Raw genomic sequence first — 21,692 nt, 5'->3', positions numbered from 1 at the left:
CCCTTCATGGATATTCATGTATAATATATCATATAGTAATATAGTAGTTTATAATATAATAAAGCATAATAATATCGATGTTTATTAAGAAATAATTATGTAACATACGAATAATTAAGAAATGCCTCAACAAATTGCATATTCTATCTAATCTCAGAACACGGGTTTGACAAAATCAGCTTCGATCAAAGTAAGTACATTCATGTTTTGTGTTTCAAGACTTACGACGCTTCTATTGTTACATTACTATTCGTAATTAATTGGTCAGTAAACCGGAAGTGACAGAACGGTAGATACTGCTCTTTTCATCCCTACTTTCATTCGTCACACACGCCTTTTCTCACTTCTTTTCATACAATCGAGAAAATTACTTGGCAAAAAATGCACGCGTTGATAACCGAAAGTGCTGCGGGCTTTCAGGAGAGCAGAGGGGTGTGTGAAGGAGAAGGAGGAGGTTCCGTCGAAATGCTTAAATGCTGGCCTGACTACATGTACCGGTAGATAGGAGCTTGCGGTATACATATAAAAAAGCCCACAAGTTCGGATCTACGGGTTAGTATCATCAAGTATAGCTGATAACAGCTATCACTGGATCGTTCCGCCATGTGCTCCCAGCTTCCTTTCACTGCTTCCTACTGTCCGTGGATAAATACTGCGACTGCATCTGGAAATTAACAAAATAGCATTTGATCATAACAAATAAAAATACTATATTCTTGTTTCTTCGATTTTTCTTCTACAAGCATAGTTTGCCAAGTAGAATAATAAGAACAACACGTTAACAAAATTAAGAGATTCATTTAAGTTGACGAATTAACAGCTGAAATCGCTGCTTCCTTAAGGATTTAATCATGATTTTCGTCAAGTGTAAAGGAATATCAATAATTGTCAAACTCGTTGAACATCAATAAATCTATCGATCGACAAGCATATTCTACAGTTGTTATTTAGAGGCAATATTTTTTATATGAAATTTGATATAATTCGAGTTTTAGAATCAAACTTCTCACGCGTAGGCCCCCGGTTTACTGCGCCATTGCCTGGTAGAGAGATCAGGAGAGCATAGAAAAAGAGGGCCGGGGCTATCCTACAAGAAACAAGACGAAGAAGAGGACGAAGAAGATGGAGAGAGGAAAGAAGAGCAAGAAGAATATAGGAGAGTAGGTAGAGAGTCCGGGCGTTGTAAAAATCCCCTGCCTGCTGCCTCGTAGACAGTTGAATGGCCTCTGCCATCTCCTCACGCAGCCCTAAGGGATGTTAGGCACCGTTTCCAACTGACTGATTACGTTTTACAACCTGGACCTGAAATATGTGCCGTAGATTAAAAAGTATTCCGGACCAGCTGGTTACGTTATACTTAAGAATATAGAGTGCTTGAGTAATCGATTTTAAAGATATTATTTAGGTTTAATACCCATGTATACGATAGCGAATAATATTAATTTTACCTTGGATCTCATTTAAAGACAAATTCACCATGGATTTGAATTGTAAATCTCGAAGTTCCAAGTTTCCTTGGGGGAAAGAAACACAGGGAAGTTGAGATTGTTCGTTGTGAACGGATCTTAAGGTCTGGAAGACGGCGAAGGACCTGGATGCAGGAGTAGTCGAGCGGGAATTATGTACGCTACACGAAAAGCTGCACTCCTCTCTTGATTCCTCGGCAATCGGCTCATCCTTGGTCTCCTCCTACCATGTAAAGAAACAAGAAAAGAGAGAACTTTTAGTAACTAATAGTCGATCATCGAGTTTGCTGAAAGCGGCAAGATATTAATGGAAACATCCCTTCTTAAACTCTACAAGTAATTTCTCCTCAAAATGATCCTGAATCCATAAAACCATCTCCGATGGAATCTACTAAGAATGGATTTCATCCCAATTTAACCGCAATCAATTTTAATTAACATTTACTGCACGTTTGAAACAGAATCCCCAAAGTTTCATCATAAAACTTCTAAGAGAACTAAAGTTAAGCATACAAAGCTCAAAAGCTCGCAAGCAAGTCTGCCAATCATCGTTGGTTGGTACGACTGGAACAACCGTAAAAGTAACAGGAAAGATAAGAGGATCAGAGGCCTCTTCTCGCTCGGTTTTTCTTCCTCGAGAGACAGAGAATAGAAAGCTCCAGGGGCAAAAGACGAGAATGTAAGGAGGGAGGAGGGGGAGGACGAAGGAGGGCGGGGGGGGAGGGGGAGAAAAGAAAGGAAGTTAAGCGAAGTGAAGAGAAAGGAAAAGAGAAGGGAATACATACGAAGAAGCGAAGTGGAATGGTCTCGGGAACGAGGAGGCGCGGGGACAGAGACGTAATCACAGGGGCGTTGAATTAGGGAAGCATCGGATGGAGTAGGGGGGGATCAAGGGGTGTGGGAGGGGGAAGAGTCGACGGTGGAGGACCGGGGTCACCGCCATATTATATTTAGCGAGACACAGCCGTGTGAATGAACTGCATATCCCAGGGCCGAACGCACTTTGCTCATAATATTTTTGAAATAATTCTTCCAAATTGATGCCCTTAGTTTTTCGTCCATCTAATTCCTCCCTTATTGTCTTAGAAATTCTCTGCTACGGTGGCTTCCTCAGACGATTTTATGCATACTATTCTTCACAATCAGGTATGTACTTAGTGGACGCAATATTTTTTCATGACAGTTTTCTTAAGGTCGTGGATAGTATTTTCAGGAAGTAATTGAAGTATCGCTGGGCTTGTTGTGGAGAGAGAAACCAGGAAACAAAGGAAGATTTGTAGTTTGTAAAACGGAACAGCTTCGGAAATTGGCTTTATAAGGAATGGCGTATTCTGGAAAGGAAAAATATTTCTGTGAGAATGAAATTGATGGATGTTATTGGGATAAGTAACGAAATTATGGTATGTGGTGCATTTGAACATCAGCCCAACAGGATGTAAAGGAATCAAGTACCTCTTCGTGTTCCATTATTTTTCCGCTAGTATTCTCTTTGAACTTCAATCGTTAATCACAGCTTTTATCATATAGATTCCAGTAATATTGGCTGCCTCTTTGTTTACGCGCAGACTCAGTTTTCAACATGTGATTCTTTATCTCTGCCGATACATTTTCACGTCGGCTTGCTTCGCGGAATGTAACGCTGCCTGACAATAGAACACGTTACATTCATAGAACCCGTCAATATGTACATGTATTTATCCTTGTTTTTTAAAAAAGAAAAATCGCAAGCAGAGGAAACAAATTTCACTCTAAAACTCTAAATATAATTTCTAATTGAAAAGAAAAGTGTCTATTGAAATATATTATTATAATTTAATGTCATAATTCACCATCCTCCATTTCTCTAACTTATTTAATTCTACAACAACTTGTTGCAAGGCTTTCCCAATTTTTTAAGAAACTAAATCTAGATTTTCTTCGTGCAATCATCGTAGAGACCCTTCATGCTATATCATTTATACAATTGCTCTCTAAATTTCGAAGATTGCGTTAATTATATATTAAAAAATAATTAGACTTCATAAAAGCCTGAGTCATCCCGATTCTAATTTGAACCAGGATATATTCGTGTATGAGCGAAGGAAATCAAACACTCATAAATCGTAAATTACCGGCATGAAGTTAATTACACAGGTTGACACGGATTCCTTCCCATTGTCGTCGCTGGTACATCGTCATGGTTAAAAAAATGTGGTTGCGGTGGAGATAGATTTCTCCGCAAACCGCAAGAAATCGGTGAAAAGAAAAAAAGAGGAGAAGGGGAGTAGAGCGAGAAGTAAAAGAAGAGAAGAAGAAACGTCCCCATAGCAACACGATGCGATCAGGTCTCGCTCGTATGTACAGTCAACCTACATGTGTATTATACAGACACACACACTTGCGAATAATTATGCTCTGTATATAATCACAAATTTCGATAATTAAGAAAAAATCGTGCGCATTACATGAATTAAATCCGTTAAAAACGATATAAACGTATTCTGTACAGTGGAAGTGGAAATGACTGACAATGACTTTGAAAGACGAACATTTTTGTACAAGATTATAGATTGGTCCAAGCGGAAAAGAATTAATATCGTATAAGTTCTCAAAGAACGAAAGAAAGAAAAAGGTGGCGTTTTTGTAAGGATTGTAATATCATGGCGAGTGACACCGATATGTAAGGCACACCTTAATACGTTCACAGAGCAACACATGAGAGGTAATGGGAGTGTGGAGTCGGAGAATAAGGTCGCCAAATGGGAAACGATAATCGATTTAACCCGTTGAAAAGCGAATCGACCTTCCACTGCTGGAACAGGTGGAATATCTCCTACGCGCGTCCTCCATCTTGGAACGGAACCAACGTGTACCGACAATCCTACGAAATAAAATTTATTTTCAGTTCTACCTCGGAAAAGAATTAACTGAAATAAAGAACATAATTTAAATGTCATCTTAGAATCATAACGAAAGTAAAAACCTTTGCTTATCGAATATTCCATTGTTATTTAATCTCTTCCTTTGAAAGCAATATGGCGTCTAAAACTTCTCTTACAACAGTATCTATATACAGAGTTCCTTTTTGCTTGAGGATCCTCCTGTTAACTAAGCAAATAAATGTCACAAGATTCTCCCCAAAAGCATGAAAGAAACAAAGAGAAACGAATGGCAAAGGAAGCACAGAAAGACACCAACCAGGCGCATTTGAATATCCTGCGAGCTTGCATCGGCGGAGAACTGGTCAATCCTGTCCTGGGGGAACGAGAGCCGCGAACCGAGGAAAAAGGACCTGCCCGAAGGTGTATTCGCCTTCGGTTGCAGCTCGGCGAGTATCAAGCCGATCTGGACCAGCGGCCGATGCAACTAGACTGCCGTTATAATGCGTTACCTCGGCCTCCTAACTACCATCTGCCTTCCCTACGCTTGAACGTGTTTCCAGTGTCCTCGGCAAGCTCTTCACCTTCTTTTGATATTGCATTTGATATCTTGAATGGGAAATTTATAGCTTCTTTCATTGTTGGTCTCAACGTTGGCTCTCAACGAATTGCAGTTACATAGTATCATAGTAAAGTTACAATACGTTAAAGCTAAAATGTCCCAATTTTACTATATGTGTAGCGAGTACTATGTATCCAGAGAATTAGGAGAACTTTATCATGATTCCACTTTCTGTAACTCAAAACTACAATCGTATCTTTTAACATTGGAATTGCATTCTGGTGTTCTATGTAGTTCACAGAAGAGCGACGGAAATAGAATAGGAAGTGGAAGATCCGAATTTTGATCAGACTTCGATTTAACGACTTACCACGGGCAGATTGGTCGAAAACTTGCGTAACGAAGATAAAACCAAATGTTCACCACCGACTATGGGGAAGACAGAGAAGAACTGAATGAACACTCAGGGGGGGAGAGGCCCAGCTGAGGGGAGGGGTGAGAGAGTGTTTTAGGAGGGGGTGAGGAAGGGATAGAAAAAAGGGACACCATGGTTCGATTTAGTACTCCCATACGCCTATCCCCGCCCACCATATAGAGCAAACCGACCAATGACCGGCATGCGTTCTACTAGAGACCGGCTAGATCGAACACACACTGCGTGCATTCTCTCCCGCTCCTCTCTCAACTCACGAATTATGGGCCTGGATGGGTGTTCTGTATAGAATAGGTAGCTTGCCTCCTGGGGAGACACCGACAATCGGATCGACTCGATCGTTACCCTGCCCTTTGAATTTTTTTCGAAATCGCTATGTTTTTTCCTTTACGTACATCGGTTTACTTCTATCTCTTGCAATCCTTCGAACTTCCTCAGTGTAACATCAAATAAACCTACAACAAGATAATTGTTATAACTCTAGAATAGAGAAAGGCTGTTGAGTAAAATATTTTCAGAAAGAAGCTTAAAAAATGCGAACGAGATAAGGTTTCCCTTTCAGCGAAGTCGGTTCAGTGACAGCAAACAGATCGGAACAAGGTCGGCCATCCCTGATTCGATAAATTAATATCTCCATTAAATCGTTTGATGCCGGGCACGTTTCTTTGCTCGCGGACCTATTGTTGCAATTATGTAAATGGTCGCAGGGCAATCCTGTCTGTGACACACTCCAGAATCCAAATTCGTATCTGCTTACGTAACCGTCGACCGACGCTAAGATAAGATTACGCTTTATCGGCGGAGAAATATCGCAACGAACTTGAAAAATAAAACCGCACAGTCGGCGACCAACGAAAATTCTCTCAGAGCTCCTGCGTTGTTCGATGAACGTCGATATAATTTACAAGTCTGGGCTTATCAGCTGATAATGTGCTATTTATTAGCAAAAGTTGCAGTCATCATTCCATTAATAGGAAACATCTAATTGCAATAATGCAATTACAAAATTTGCTATTAGATGATGTGTTGATTCATCAATTTCTCATCGTTCAAAAAATATCCACTATTTCTGCCGTTTCAAAAGTTCTTAATTTTTAATTTGAGACACGAGCAGTAATCCTGCGGAAGTTCCTGAAGAAGAGAGGAAAGATGGCTCACCAGGGCATGCGTTGCCAATTAATTTCAATTACCTGTCCTCGAGCTGTAAGCTAATTATCAACGGCCTTGAACTGTGTGTCGCGAATCAGTGCCAATTAACGCTCTGTCGCTATCTGCGAATATCTGGCGAGTCGCGTTAATTACATCCGATTTGAACACGCGGACAGTCAGCAGGTGTAACGCGACACCGCAAGATTATTGTTCATTGTCAATGTCAGACGTCTCCATAGCTACATTACAGAACTTCGTCAGCCGATCGCTGTTACCTTCAGGAATATTTCTTCGATGCTTAGATCAATCTTCATTTTTGTTTAAGTTAACTGTCCTTTACATAAATGTATATGTCATGTCATAAATGTCATAATCTCTTATCTTCTATGATTAATTTAAAGATAGACGGCATATATTAAGATTTTTATATATGTATGTATATACATGCCTCTTTTCTGATATTATTTTAGATTCTATGAGGTATAACATCTAAGTATTTCTTTGGTTTTATAGAAATATAAGATGTTCAAGTGTAAAATATTTTTATCTTTGAGTTTCCCTAAAAATAACAGACGCACGACAACAGCAAAAATAGCTCAGATAAACAGGAGTATTTGTGAGACGTAGCAGGCTGTTAGTATCATTTTCTGATAACGGGAGAGACAAATACAAGTATCATGCGAAGCTAGAATACTGGTCAAAGATGATGTATCATGAGTTCTGAATAGGAAATTAGCAAGTGCAATTCGTGAATCACACGACGACTCACCCTCAAGAAAAAACATGAACCTAATCACAGACCTAACTGAGATATCTTAAAGAATCTAAAATATCGTTCGTATAATTCAATTTTAGTGCGCAATTAAGAGATATTATTAGAAACAGATTGATTAGAACGCAACTTTTACTGTGATTAAAATCTAACAAACTAACAACTGATTAAACGGATATGCATCTTATGTTATTGGGGATACATGTAATTATATGTAATGTAATTTTTTTATGATTAACAAACACGTGTAGCAAGTATCGAGTCTTAATATCAATTACACTGACCTAGCCAATAGCCGGCTAGATAAGAGTAGCCATGCGTGTGTCCGTGACGCGAGTAAATCGTGGCATTGCACGTTGCACCGGTTGCAACGAGGCGTTGCACGCTGCGTGCCGCGCACGGGGAACACGCAAGCAAGGAACAAGGCTTGCGCCAGACAGTCTGTTGCACAACTTAGGTATTGATCTTGGCCGGAACTAGTTTCCGTTTCCGTCTTCCCTTCCTAGCGTTCTCACCGCTTGCTTCGATTCAATTTGGAAAAAGCCGCCAACTTGGCTACATTCTTCTTTTCCACGATACGATAAGAAACTAAAAAATTATATAAAGAAACTTCAGAATAATTTTAAAATAAGTGAAAATCATTGTGACCGATCAGGGAACTGACTACACGATCATTATTACTTTCAGTTCCACGAACCAAACGTTTTACCAACTACTAAAGTGATCTTAATTACATTTAAGTTTCCTCCTTTCTCTTTATTCTCCAGTCTCCAAATTAATTGCACACATAGCTCGTGTGTTAAAGTTTGATTAAAAGTACAGCTTCTTCTTTACTTATATAGATGGTTTTCACTTCCGGTTCGCTTTTTCCGTTCGCCACTCGTTTTTCGTTCGCGAACAATCAATCGAGCTGCAACGAGGAGACCGCGGGAGTACATTGCACCGGCGAGGTATTGATCTCGCTCGCGGGTGTCTTTTTCGGTTCTCGTGTCCCCTCGTACAAGCTTCCCATTCGAACTTTCAATTCTCGATCCTTCGCCTACCTTACCGACTGGGAAAAATCTAAAAAAAACATTCGACTTCTCATTCATGGAAAAAACCTATCGTCTTTGCGGCCCAATTTGGAATCAATTGAACGTACTTTATGAGTCTCTAGTCCCGTAAACAAAAAACATCGCGTGTCCAGAGGAATCGAATATTGGTTCCGGGAAGAAACTAATATATATGAGTTGCGAACTGCCACAAGATTAGAGAGACGGAAAGGAGGAAAAATTGTAAAAAACCCCGTCCAAACCCGAAGCATTTTCCGTCAGCCTCTAATTTTCATCAGCCGTGTCTCTTTTTCACTCGAAACAATCGCTGCCGATAAGTTATCGAAACTAACGACAATGCGCTTCGAGTTCCAAGAGTGTGATAAATCGCCAATTCTCGTGCATTTATCTGTCTTCCAGCGGTCTATACTTTTTTAGCATTCTCATTTTGCTACATCCAAAGCACGTTGATTCGATCGATCTACACAGCCACGTGATGGTGAAAAAGAACGAAGGAGAAAACAAACGCAGAGGAGCCGAGCATTGAGGCCATTTGCAAACACGTCAACCACACCGCACCACTACGCTAAAATAAATATAGAAAAACTATAAGTATTTCAAAATTACAAGCAACCTACAATTTATATAACTTCCATTTTTTAAGTAATTTATACATTTCGCTTTATGGTATATAGACGTGAATTAACATTCACATAAATATAACAGTAATATTGTTTACCGAAAAATAATTCTGCTGCTGTAATCTTGGTTCAACGGGAACCGCTCAGTTGTAGCGCGCCATTTCAATATGGCGTCGGTAGAATACAATTTCAAGTAGAAGAGGTAGAACGTGTGGATAAAATATATGTATGTAGCATAATTTGTTTCCCTCACGAGCTGAAAAAAGACGACAAATCGTCTGTTTTTAAAACAAAATCATTCAAACGATTCTAAACGCAATAAATTTCCTCGGCTGCATAATATCTGCAACTCAAGTCGCGGTACAATGTCTCTTTTGTTATCTCCTGCGCTATGATTTGCAACACAGTGGCATGACTCGAAGAATGTGTGATGTTTCTAGAAACAAAGCAATGCCAATGCCCCTTGATATGGAAAGCAAGACACAATGGAATATTACGGCTACCTCGCTGACTGTATCCAGTCGTTCTCTTTATCATTGGAAAGAGAAATTAAATTACGTCCTGTCAATGCTTTCTCGGAACCTTTACCAACGAATAACTTCGCTGTTTCCTGTCGAAATATGCATTAACCTTCCTATTCTTTTGAAAATAATTTGCTTGAGAATTCAATATATTATTTCAACATTAAAGCTATTAAAGTAAACGAAGAAAATTAATTACGTTTTATATCTGGAGAGAAACTAAATAGAATTTTTTTTAGTTTTATTTGAGGTATATATTACCAACATAACCGTAGCAACGATCTTGGCAAGATTATGGATCTCTTTTATCTCTAGTAGAAAATTGTGCATTGTAATCACATTTTTCGGCCAAATGTATTATTAAAAGGTGAAGAATTTGATTCCGAGCCGAAACAAAGATGTTGGCGTCCATACATACATACATATACTTCTCTTAGAAACATCTTCGCCGCCTCGGACCTGTCAAAACGTGCGCATGCGCTACAGGGGGAAATGAAACAACAGGGAATGTCATTGACCCCGAGTGCATGTACATATCTAACAAGAGGTTAAGGTTAATTTTATCACTCTATGGTGAAAAATACTTCCTTCCATCATTAACGTGGAATTCTATGCAGGCATCAAAAATTGAAGAAAGAGCATTGCTGACCCTTTCCTTTCTTGCATAAATAATTGCGATCATATTCGATAATTTAAGTTCATCTTTCGGCAGTTCCACCATATACCAAGGCGAATTCTTTACAGAGCAAAAGGAATCATTTACCTCATGAAATGATCTACAAAATTTTAGTAAAACCCGCTAGAATTCACTGCATATTAACAATTTAAAAAAAAATAATAACTAAAATAATTTTATAGTTGAGAATATAACATACAGATGATCAGAAGTTATACACGGTTATAAGTTTGTCCGATTTGTAGCTTTGTAATAGCGGTAGGAAGGTGCAAGGTAGTATCGATCTCCTCTCTTTGCAAAAGTCTCCAACTTTTTTTTTTATTAATGTAGAAACGTTAACTGCATTTTTACGACTGTAAATTTTAAATGTATTTAAAGAAATATTAGAAGTATGGCCGAATGACAAAACAGAAAATTGTGAAGGAAAAATAAATTGCTCGAGCGCTCTATACCACGTGCACCGAAGTTAGGGTTAACATTCATTTGCATCGATCGTTCATTTCCAAAGCCAGAGCTTCTGGTTATCAAACTCAAATGCACAAAATAAAAACCTATACCCATAAGATATTAATGAACATGATTAATTGAAACAATAAAAAGGACTGGTATCCTAAAGTATTAACAAATTACCTAATATATAGGTAAATAGATAATATATTGCCTTATTTGCTATTCACTTACCTATGAAATAATAGATTCTGCCTGCAGCACATCTCCTACAATTATCCTCATCGATTACACCAGATATTCCAGAGCTACATAAGGACTCGCCTGAATCTTCACCACGTCGACCATACACTGTGTGGACACACTGCACGCACACACCCGTCACACAGCACAATTAACCGGGGAAAAACCGACGTCTCCAGATCCAAGGAGAGAGAAGAAAACACTTGCCACTTTACTGGACACCCGCGTCACTCATGGGAAGATACCATGTCACCTTCCAGTCACGGTCACAATCGCGATTCGCGCGACCGATTTCAGGGAAAATCGTATCCAAGAATATTCTCGAGCTTAAATTCACCATACTTCCAGAATAATCTCAAAAAACTAGAATTCCCCTAGAAAATGATTGAAACTTTCGAAGAACTTTGACAGTTGGTATCCGATAATCGAGTTTCCTCTACCGGAAGTGTTTCTGAAAATACGTAACCATGTTAAATAACCGCGGGAGGGGACTGAAATTCACTCGTTAAAACACCGTGCTTTTTTCAGAAAATTAGTAGAAAAGGGACTTGAAATAGCACAAAGAAATTCTACGTAGACATATTTAAAAATAAAGAAACGACGGAAAACGTCGGATGGAGGAACACGTACTGGTTGTTCGGGCATACGGCTATACAAGAAGCGAGCTTCGTCGGTGACAGCGACAGACTGCGTGCCGTGGGACGCCAGCTGAACCAGCGAACGAACCGAGACATGGACGGTGGAACCCGGACGGGAGGAACGGCGGAACGAACGGAACGGCGGACTATCAAGCTTGCACCTTTGCTCCCCGACAACGATCAACCACGGTCCCGGCTGCACTTCGTGTTCCACACGCGTCGGCCCTCGCATCATCTTTTTCATTGGGAGCTCGAGGAGCGGAGAAAAAAGGATGCCGCTTATTTGATGCACCGGGAATTTCATTGGTCCTTGTGTGATGCAACATACTCCAGTGACAAACCTTCCCAGATTTCATATCTCTGCAACAGGAATTATTTATGAAATATGTTAGATAAAGTACCTATAATGATAACATATATAGAAAAATTAGTTTTTTTTTTTAGAATTATGTAGTAACAAACACCACAAGTGTGAAAAAGGAGAGTCTCATCCTACTTCCGGAGACGAGGTCGAGGCATCTCGTGCGGAAAAACCGAACGACGGGGTCAGACGGCCGGGTTCAGTGACACGGAGAGAATTTGCTTTTCCGCGGGGGTGGAAAGTGGAGGAACAGAGACGGAGATTGAGAGGGGGTGGCTACTGGGTTGGCTGGACGGAGGGGTAGGAAGGTGGGAGGACTCGACAGGGTAAACGTACTTACACGCTAGCACGAATTCGGCGCGAAGGAGAACGGGAACGAAGCCGAACGTTCGTATAGTTGCAGAGAGCTTCGAGGCTGCTCGGAGACGCACATGGCTGCCTCTTCTCTCTATTTCTCTCCCTTTTTCTTTCTCCGTCTGGTCTTTGCCCTCTCACCCTCTTGCAGTCGGTGGTCTGTCGTGTTCCGTCTCTGTTCCTCTCAGTCAACTCTCCGTTTAGACCGTGCGAAATTCAGTGCCAGTGGCGTAACCAGTGGGGGACCATCGACCCCACTCCACATTACTATAGTTTCACTCTTACCCCTCCCTCGTGCAGTCGGCCAGCGTTGCCACTTGCCAATAGCGTTGCCAGCTCGTTGCAATTGAGTGGGAGACAGCCCCCTCCCCCTTTTATCCCGCCTAAGGTCGACTTAGAAAATCAGCCAGCGTGCAGCGAAAATACCACCTGCGACATCCTTCTGATTCTGTTTAATTTTTACTGATGATTTTACCCTTTATATCTCCCTGTGACGAACGATATATGTGTTACTCTTTCAAGGAGAATCGGAGAACCGCTTTTGAAAGGTCCAGTATTGAGTGATTGTACAAGACTGTAAGTTATCATCTTTGAGCTTTACCAGTAGTAAAAATATTAAATATTGATAAACTAGGATGTGCTACTATGTCAGTCCTTTTCTATGTACCTCTATTACCTCTATTTCAATCATTTCAATTCCCTATAAGAAAGATAAGTCAAGCATTATATTCTATACCCTCATACTTAGAGTGCATAATGACGAAGAATACTTATACCTTGGGGATTAATTCCCCGCTATACTAACAGATATGCAGATCTTGTAACATTCGTAATATGTATTTCATGTTGGACTGATGTAACAGTAAAATGTCACCGGATGATTTTATTTTCCTGTGCACTGAGCGGACTCTCCTCTTACGGGAAGCTACCGCTGGATACGTGTGAGCTTGCCGCCTGTCCACATAGGCAGAAGCACATGCGTATACATGTATAGTGCGTTCACATGAAAGCTTGAAAAGTGCAATGGACGATATCTCGTGCTGCTGGCTGCATATAGGTATGTAGTGGGGGTGGTGGAGGCCGACATGGCGGCCAGTTTTCTGGAACGTACACGAGCCTGCCTCTACCAATTTTCTTCCTCCGGTCAGTCTGCCTCTCAATCTTTATCTTCTTCCTTCCTTCCGTGCATGCCCTTTTGTCTCTCTTTTTTACCCTCGTATTTCTTGAAAAGGGAAAGAAACCGGCTGAGATTGAAAAGAAACATCCATCGGATTACTAGACTTGTTTGTAGTAGCAACAACAGTATGAATAATTGCACGTAAGAGTATTGGCCTCGATCGAATATCTTGTTCCCATAAAATTTACAATATACATACGATACCCTGACTTCTGTTCATTGAGCTTCTTCGATCGAAGATTAAATCGGAACAAAAAATTAATTGACGCAAAGATCATAGATGAAGTATCACAAAGCGGTTCTAAGAGGCTCGGCCCCCAGTATGTTAAATATTTGTCGTCACAGGCTTCATTACTCTCGAAAGATTGATCAAGGGGCCGCGGAGAGGCAGCAGGAGTCAATAAGCAGAGGAGCCAAGTGTCGGTGAAGGTGTGCAGGCTTAAACTTTAATTCATATGAGTGAATATCGCTCAATCGAGCCGAGAAGATTTCGTCCATCACGCTTCGCTGCCACCTTCCACCAGTATTCCAGCCATTCGGTATTTCACGCCTATTTCAAACACCTCGGTAATTAGATTCAAGATAAAACATATTGTTCTCAAAAAGCGATTAAAAATTGATCAACAAATTCTACCAAAACTTAGAAATTTATGATCTTCTACCAGGCAATATGGCTGCCACATTTGTGCCATTTTAATCGCAATGTTACCTATGCAACACCTACCACATAGCATCGTATCTGATCATTCATTAACTGTAGAAACATGAGTTCCCTCTAACGAGAGAACTTAAATAATTCCCAAGATTATAATATTCGTTCTTTCTCTCCCCTCTTCAAGCCGCTTCGACACTGTCACGGATATATAATCGAGGATGAAAGAGCAGAGCGAGTCGGTAAGTATCGGACAAGAACAGACAGCCCTTATAGAAGAGAAAGAGAGAGAGAAATAAAGAGTCGTGGAGAGGGGGAGAGCGAGTGCAGTTCTCGCGATCCAGCGTGCGTTGCACTCCGCACGAAAAAACATCGTCCGGGCGGGTCGAGGAAGGAGGAGGTGGATCTTCGTGCATCTCCGGCCCCCGTCGGAGCTTATATTGATCACGAGAGAGTGCACGATATTCGAGAATACATTATACGCGGACTCTAGCCTAGCCGGACTACCTATAGTCACGCGGAGTATAGGCAACCAGGCCGCTGCACTCTACTCCCTCCCCCCTAAAACCCTTCCCCTGCTCACCACGACGACTTGATCCCCTCTCCTTTTGATTGTCTACCTGTCCTTGTTCAATGCACTCCCTGGTTCTTCTTGTTCTTCTTGCTTCAACTGAACCTCCAGTCTAGTGATGGACACTCGTTTCTCTCTCTGCGTCGAGTTTCTGAACAATTTTTGATGGAAAAAATAATTCCGACTCGTGGCTAGATCTCAAAATTTAATATGGTTTGGAATTTTTCGATGATCTAGGTTGTGTCTCTTGGAAAACTTTGATTTTGGATCTCTAAAATAGTAGATAATATAACATTAATAATAAAAGGTAGGAACAGAAACTCTTGTGCTTAATTGGTCTAAGATGCTTCGAACCTATCACTGCTACATCTCATGCTCCTTCGTCCCCTTCGACTCTCCCTCTCAAACACATCCATCCACATATACAGGGCTAGACTGCTTGTTCTCTTTCCGTTTCATTTTTCATCTTTTTCTTTCTTTCTGCTTCTCTGCCCGCCTCCCCGCCTTTTGCTTCCTCTTTGTCATATACCCCTATATTTCGTGTGTTTTCTGTCGTTTTTTTTCTCTCCGTCATCTACTCCATTCCCTAGCCGCTATTTTTTTCGATTTCTCTCTCTATCTTTCTCTCTCTCCCTCAGTCGCACTCTGCCTGTATCACCCCAATTGCGGCCGATTGCCTGTGCATTTCCTCCTGGAATTTATATGTACGACGAAACTACAAACACGGTCTATCGCTCTTCTAGACCCTTAGTTACTTTAAAATAATTAACAAAGAAATATTCCATAAGTAGATATATCCTTTACAGGAAATTGTTGTGTTATCAAAGTATTGGCTTCATAGAACCTTTAGAACAGAGTTGTGGAGCAAATTCTCCTGAGGTGCGGGTATTAATCCAGAAGGTTCTTCATAGCATCCCCCAGGAGCCTCCCCACCTATCGAGGACACGTCGACGATGCCGATGGAGGGGATCCGGATGGAAAGAAGGGAAAAGGGGCGGCGTGCGGGCAGGGGACTGTTGGCGGGTATGCACGGTAGGGGCAGGAGAGGACCTTGGCCTTTTCGCGGGGCAAAAATAAAACCTGTTGACACCGAAGCCCCGCGGACGTAAAGGAACCTCTCTGTCTCCCTTCTTCGACCAGTTTCCAATATCTCTCTTAAATATTCGCCTGATGATTCTCCTCAAATTGCACGATTTTCGAACTTGTTCGTATAGGTTAGGTTGGTATTATTTTGTTAGTGGAAGTTCCAAGCTGGTCTAAAAATAAAAGGAGAACAAGGATATGTTAGATTAGACCAAAGTGGAATAAGGCGCATTTGTACTTTTGCGCTCACAAAACGTCATCATTACTGTCGATGCGTAAAATGAACGCCCCCGCGGCTTTGTGCGCTCCCAGGGCCGGTTTCATCGCATGTTGGATCTCCGCTTCGCACGGGCATTCCTTTCTACTACTGCATTTCGGCCATTCTTTTTGCTGTTTTAACCTTCTAGAACTCTTTTTCCGATACATCAATATCTATGACAGTATATTTCCTCCAAATTTCGTCATCTAGATTTCAATTATTTTTCATCGCGGACATTCTTCGTAATATTTTCAAGTCTCTCTTAGTTTAGAACTTTATGGTGACTCATGGAATCGAGTATGGCTCGGCTATACCGTCAACTTCTGAGAAAATCCGCATTATTCAAAAGTGATCTTAGTATTATATACAGTAATACCGGTCGAATGCATCTGGTCTCCAGTGTTTCCCCTATAGTACCTACCAGACACGCTGCTCCAACGATTGCTTTCTGCGTGTTCGTGCGTGCACGATGCCGAGCATGCACCTTGCCACGACTAGACGAGCGAGAGACGACGAGAAGCGGCCTCCGGCAACCTCAACCTAGCTACAGACAACCGCTACCGTCTCTGTGTGCACGCTATGCTGCCACGACGCGGAAAAAAGCGATACAGAATGTACCGACTAGGCTACCAGCCGCTACTCCCCCTTTTTTTATGAGAAAATTTTGTTTGAAGACCAGTTGTACTTTCCTTCTCTTGCATGATCATATTCCTCTTGAGTTTATTTAGATCTTTGTTTAGTAGTCGTTGTTTAGCAAAATAGATATAGTTATAAGTTAACTATAGACTTCTATAAATGAAATAAGAATAATTATAAGTTATCGATACTAATTGTTAAGAATTCAGTATTATCTAACCTCCATCTAATATACAAATTGACCGCAAAGTATCTCCAAAACTAAAATAAGCTTGCACATGAAAACAAAATATAGCTGGTACAGGAAGCGACACATCAGGATGGAAACGCATCGTATAGGAATGCACCTGCCATCGAACACGGGAAACGAGCTTACGCAGAAAAATGCGATTCTTCTGCAAAGTTGAGCGATTCCCGGCAAGAGAAAAGGTCACGCACACCTGCGTAACCACGGTGCAGGTATGTGCACTGCGCACAGCATCGATAGTAGGTATATACATAGCTTTGTGAGCCTCCACCGATGTAGAATAACTCGATGCTCTTCGGCTAGACAGACCAGAGACAGAAAATGGCGTATTTCTTTCCCGTAACAGTGCACGATTTTCCATCGAGTAACGCTTTACATATCTACAAATTTTAAAATATAATATACTCGAAACATAAAGAGGATGAAAGGTTGCAGAATTAATAATAATGGAAACAAATTTGTTTGATACAGAAAAGTTGCAACGATAAAAGCGGCAGTACAATGTGGCTACCATCGATGGGGAAACGTATAAATAGAGGGCCGGCCCAACAGGCCATATCGGAAAAATTCTCATTTAGCCCCTGGCCAATGAAAGACCAGGTGGGTCCGCATGAAAAACTCCAGAAGGGAAAGGGTCACGCCTGTTAACTTCGGGAGATCTTAGAAGAGTGGCTGAATGGAGGGGACCCCGAGTGCATCTGCATCCGGGAAATAAAACGTATCGTGCTAAACAATTAAACAAAACTGGAATATGAGGCGGTTTGGCTAACTGCCATTTCAGCTGATTGGGTGACTTCTCATTTTAAAGTTTCTGCAACTTCCTACAATAAAAAATATATTGATATTTTAATGCAACTGCAACTTGAACGTCGAAGACACAAAAATAACAAAATAACGTTATGGGAGAGTTCAATAAAATATCCCAAAAATAATAATGAAATACCTAGTCGTGATTGTTGATTCGTTCCTGGTTGCAAGCAGTTTTTCATCTGTAAAAGTAGTCGAGATAAAGAGAATATCCAAGACAAAAAGCAAGTAGAAAGGAGTACGGAAGAGAGGAAGAAAAGGGAGAGAGAGAGAACCTTGGCCCACAGGCCTACTGCAGCGCTGCAGCTTGCTTGCAATGTGCCTCCACTGCTCTGCCATTCATGTGGGAAACACCCTAGTATCCGTTCGTCGTGGGGCTGGGCCAACAACCGCCGGAAAAATTTCTCTTTCGATGCACTGCAACGGCCCCGCCCCGTATGCTAGAGTATGGGGAAGAAAAGTTTAGGATAGACGGTGCAGGCTGAACATTGCAATGTCCGCCAATTTACTCGAGATGGAGATTCTATGAACCATTGAAAATCATCTTGTATAGTATCTCACGAAAGTATTCGAATACTTACCAAGGAATTTATTTTACGATTTTATGAATATATTATGTGCATTATACGAAATTATTTGAAATTTCGTTGGCACTGTAATGAGATACGACTATCAGGATTATTGTAGTAATATTTGAAATCGATCCGAAAATGTATGAAAGAGTTAGAAGATTTTCGTTGCAAACATATATTTAGTGAAAAAGTTAGTATAGAGTATGAATAGTAACCTTAAAAATACAGTTAGTCTTAAAGATGATAAAGATTTCATTATACATATATCGTGCCTTACCAATATGTGAATACTCGACTATTCATCCAATAAACATCTTGTAATATCTGTATACATTTTCAGATCTGTTGCACATTTTATCAGTGCCATCGCGATAATCGTGTCCCGTTATGAAATGATGCCAATGAAATTTCAAAATATTTTGTGTAATGTGTATGCACATACTTAAAAAGTTTTTGGAAGTGTAAGAATACTTCCGTGAACCACTGTATATCAGTTTCAGGTACGATTCGTTTAAAAAAGTAATAAAATTAAACGTATCATTTGAAGAATTAAGCAGAGTGGCTTTTTAACATTATTTACAATAAGTCATGAAATACGAAATTATGTAGTTAAAGAAACTTATTACAATGCATGCAATAAAATTTTAATAGATTGAAAAAAACGGCCGCAAGGTGGGTGACCAGCGCTACTATCGTTAGTGATTATATTAACGCATTCATGGCCAAATACAAAATCGAGGTTCTGCAGAGAATTCGAAAAGTTTGATTTCGAACATCGTACTATTATTAATTAAAATAACTACAAAAAATTCTTATTCTTTTAAAATCACTAACTAAACTGCATGAATTTATTTTAATTATGGAAAATCGTACTCGCATGCCGGTGGTCATTAGTGTTTAAAGTAATTTGTATTACGTCATTTACTGTTTTCCTTTAACCTTCGATATGAATTGCTTATTAATATGTTATCACCTCTTTTGTTGTTATTGACAATAGAATTGACCATATGACCCCGACCTTCTATGGTTTACGATCTCATTAGCCTAACCTAGGACTCTCCTTGCTTCTTTAACCTCGCACGATCGAATAGCCCGATAACATTATGTACGCTTGAACTTGCTCGACGTCGCTTCCCGCGTTTCAATCGGCTCGAGGATTGCAAATGACGATAAGAAGATCGATAGAGATGATCGGTTTTTAGTTATCTCGTCAATATGTTAATCGATATATGTATCGATCAATCTCGGAACTCAAAAATTCCTGTGCACTGTTAATATCACGCTTCGATATCTTAAACAATTGCGATTCTCGTAGAATACTGCCAAGAACGTAATTAGCATTCAAAGAAGGAAATTAACGTTGAAAGTCCGTATTTCGTCTTACGTTTGAATCATTACGTACACTAACGTGCATAAGTATTTAAACGCTTTCAAATAATCGCAAATACATAAAATATTCTTCAAATAAAGCTCTTTAATCTAATCTCGGGTAACCATTTACATTTAGTAAATATTGATGAAAACTGTAGTTGATATTAATTAATATAAACAGAAAAGTAAGAAATCCTAAAGTAAAACCTAAGTTAAGTGACGTTAAATGTGCTTATCCAATAATGAAAATAAGCGTCGTACTAAGTCATAGAATAAGCGAAGTATGTGTTTACAAACACATTCGACAAGTTTATATAAAAAAAATATTCTAGCTGTAATTTGGTGAAACATTTGACCTCAGGTATGGCAAACAACAAAGAATTAACAGTAGAGAAATAGACTTCTATCGTAATTTTAAAGATATAATATTAATATTAAAATATTAATGTTTTAATTTAAATGTTTTAATTGTATCAAGCGTCCAAATTTTTATGAATGGTAGTGTACATTCAAACAAATTATTTTGTCCAAAGTAGGCAAGTGTGCAGTATCAAATCAAATTAAGTATCGATTTTTGATAATTCGAATCATTAACTATGATTATTCTCCTTAGAGTCGATTCGTCAGATTCGCATACTGAACTTGATCCCGTTCCATTTGATCGGCAATTGCGAACGCGTGCCAGAATCAACCGGCAGCACGAAAAACAGCGGAAATGCGAATTCTGTTCTTTACCTCGGTAGTCCAGTGAGAACAGGAACGTCGCCGCATCCCATGGACCCGTGCGTAGACATCTCTAACCGTAGAAAATCCAACGACATAGGAAACAACGGAGAAAAGAACGTGACGATGTATATATCCTATATCTATCGAACACCGTTCGTTCGTATGTTAGGTCGCCGCTCCCTGAGAGATCACTGCCCTCACGCACACCCGGTACCTTCTCTCGTTCCTTTGGTTGATCGTCGTCGTGTGTCTCTCTGCCCCAACGACGGGAGCCAGGGGCGTACCACGAAATTGGCGTGCCCATCGCGAACGATATACACATGAATTGTTCTAATTTTTGTAGCAATTTCATTAACACACTTTGTAATTTCAGATCCATTATTGAGTTACTGCGAGTACTACCTCAATAAAGAGAAAAACGTAAAGAATCATGGGAAGCTTGAAGGAGAACAGAATCTTGAGGTAGTGATGGAACCGATTCGTCGATCATTGCAAAATATCAGAAACACGAGTATGTATTTCAAATGTATTTCTATATAACAACACTTTCACATAAGACTCAAATAAGAACTTTAGATTAGAAGAATGCAGTATGAGGCAGATAATTCTGTTAACCAAGTTCATTTCTAGATGTGTTGGTTGAAATTAATAAATACTATACTACTATATAACACTTTCACAAATATGTAAGTTCAGATAGTTAACAGTTCCTTTATTTACAGAATACCGTAGCCGTTGCTTGCGAATACGTTGTTCCCATCACTACCGGTCGCAAATTTCCCTCCCTCGAATCTGAATCTCGAGACTATCGAGCTGTCTTGAAGTTCCGATGAATAACTCTCATTTGACGTAGTGACCACTCACGAACTAGCAAAATCTTTTTACAGAAACTCGTATGGATCAAGGAGCATGCAGTCCAGAAAATATTTTCGCGATGGATTATCCTTTGACGGAGTGCACTGGCTGTTCACATACTCGAACCGTGTGTCTCGTTCGCGAATTCGCGGCACACAGACGGCTGGCAGCCAATTGCAAAAACCCCTTCTTTTCGCGGCGGAAAGAACAAGGGATCCAGAAACCCTACCCCCCGGGGCACGTGTACGTGTATGCGGGCTGCACGTTGAGCGCACACCACCGTACGCAATGTATACGTGCAGGAAAGGGAAGGCCGACGTACACGAGCCGGCAACGAGACGATGATTTCCATTATTTCGCCGGCACGCGTGGCAAGACTTGTTTAACGAGCGCAACGTCGCCATCTGTATCGCGAATCCCGCATCATGATAATCGCGAATTGACCGACAAACAACTCTGTACTTCTGATGGATAGCGCTTGCGCAATTATCGATTGGAAAATAGCAAATTCGTATAGTTTTTATACTAATAAAAGAGATAGAATATCAACTTCGATAATACTTATAATAAATTTTCTACAATTT

At 40.3% G+C, this 21,692-nt stretch overlaps 2 long non-coding RNA genes across 2 annotated transcripts; one reads left to right on the top strand and one right to left on the bottom strand.

Moving 5' to 3' along the window:
- Window positions 1-131: 131 nt before the first annotated feature.
- Window positions 132-13,563, bottom strand: LOC126925884 (uncharacterized). The gene is made up of 4 exons (XR_007714178.1): window positions 12,139-13,563; window positions 10,791-11,797; window positions 1,449-1,689; window positions 132-1,302 (listed from the first exon to the last, which is right to left on the bottom strand). It is a non-coding gene; the product is annotated as an uncharacterized LOC126925884 (long non-coding RNA).
- A 210-nt stretch (window positions 13,564-13,773) lies between these two features.
- LOC126925886 (uncharacterized) lies at window positions 13,774-21,647 on the top strand. Its single transcript, XR_007714180.1, has 4 exons — window positions 13,774-13,896; window positions 14,169-14,223; window positions 20,627-20,764; window positions 20,976-21,647. It is a non-coding gene; the product is annotated as an uncharacterized LOC126925886 (long non-coding RNA).
- The last annotated feature ends 45 nt before the right edge of the window (window positions 21,648-21,692 follow it).

This window comes from Bombus affinis, chromosome 16 (genome assembly GCF_024516045.1).
Source record: "Bombus affinis isolate iyBomAffi1 chromosome 16, iyBomAffi1.2, whole genome shotgun sequence".
Taxonomy (NCBI): Eukaryota; Metazoa; Arthropoda; class Insecta; order Hymenoptera; family Apidae; genus Bombus; species Bombus affinis.
This window is presented reverse-complemented; position numbering and strand designations above follow the sequence as displayed.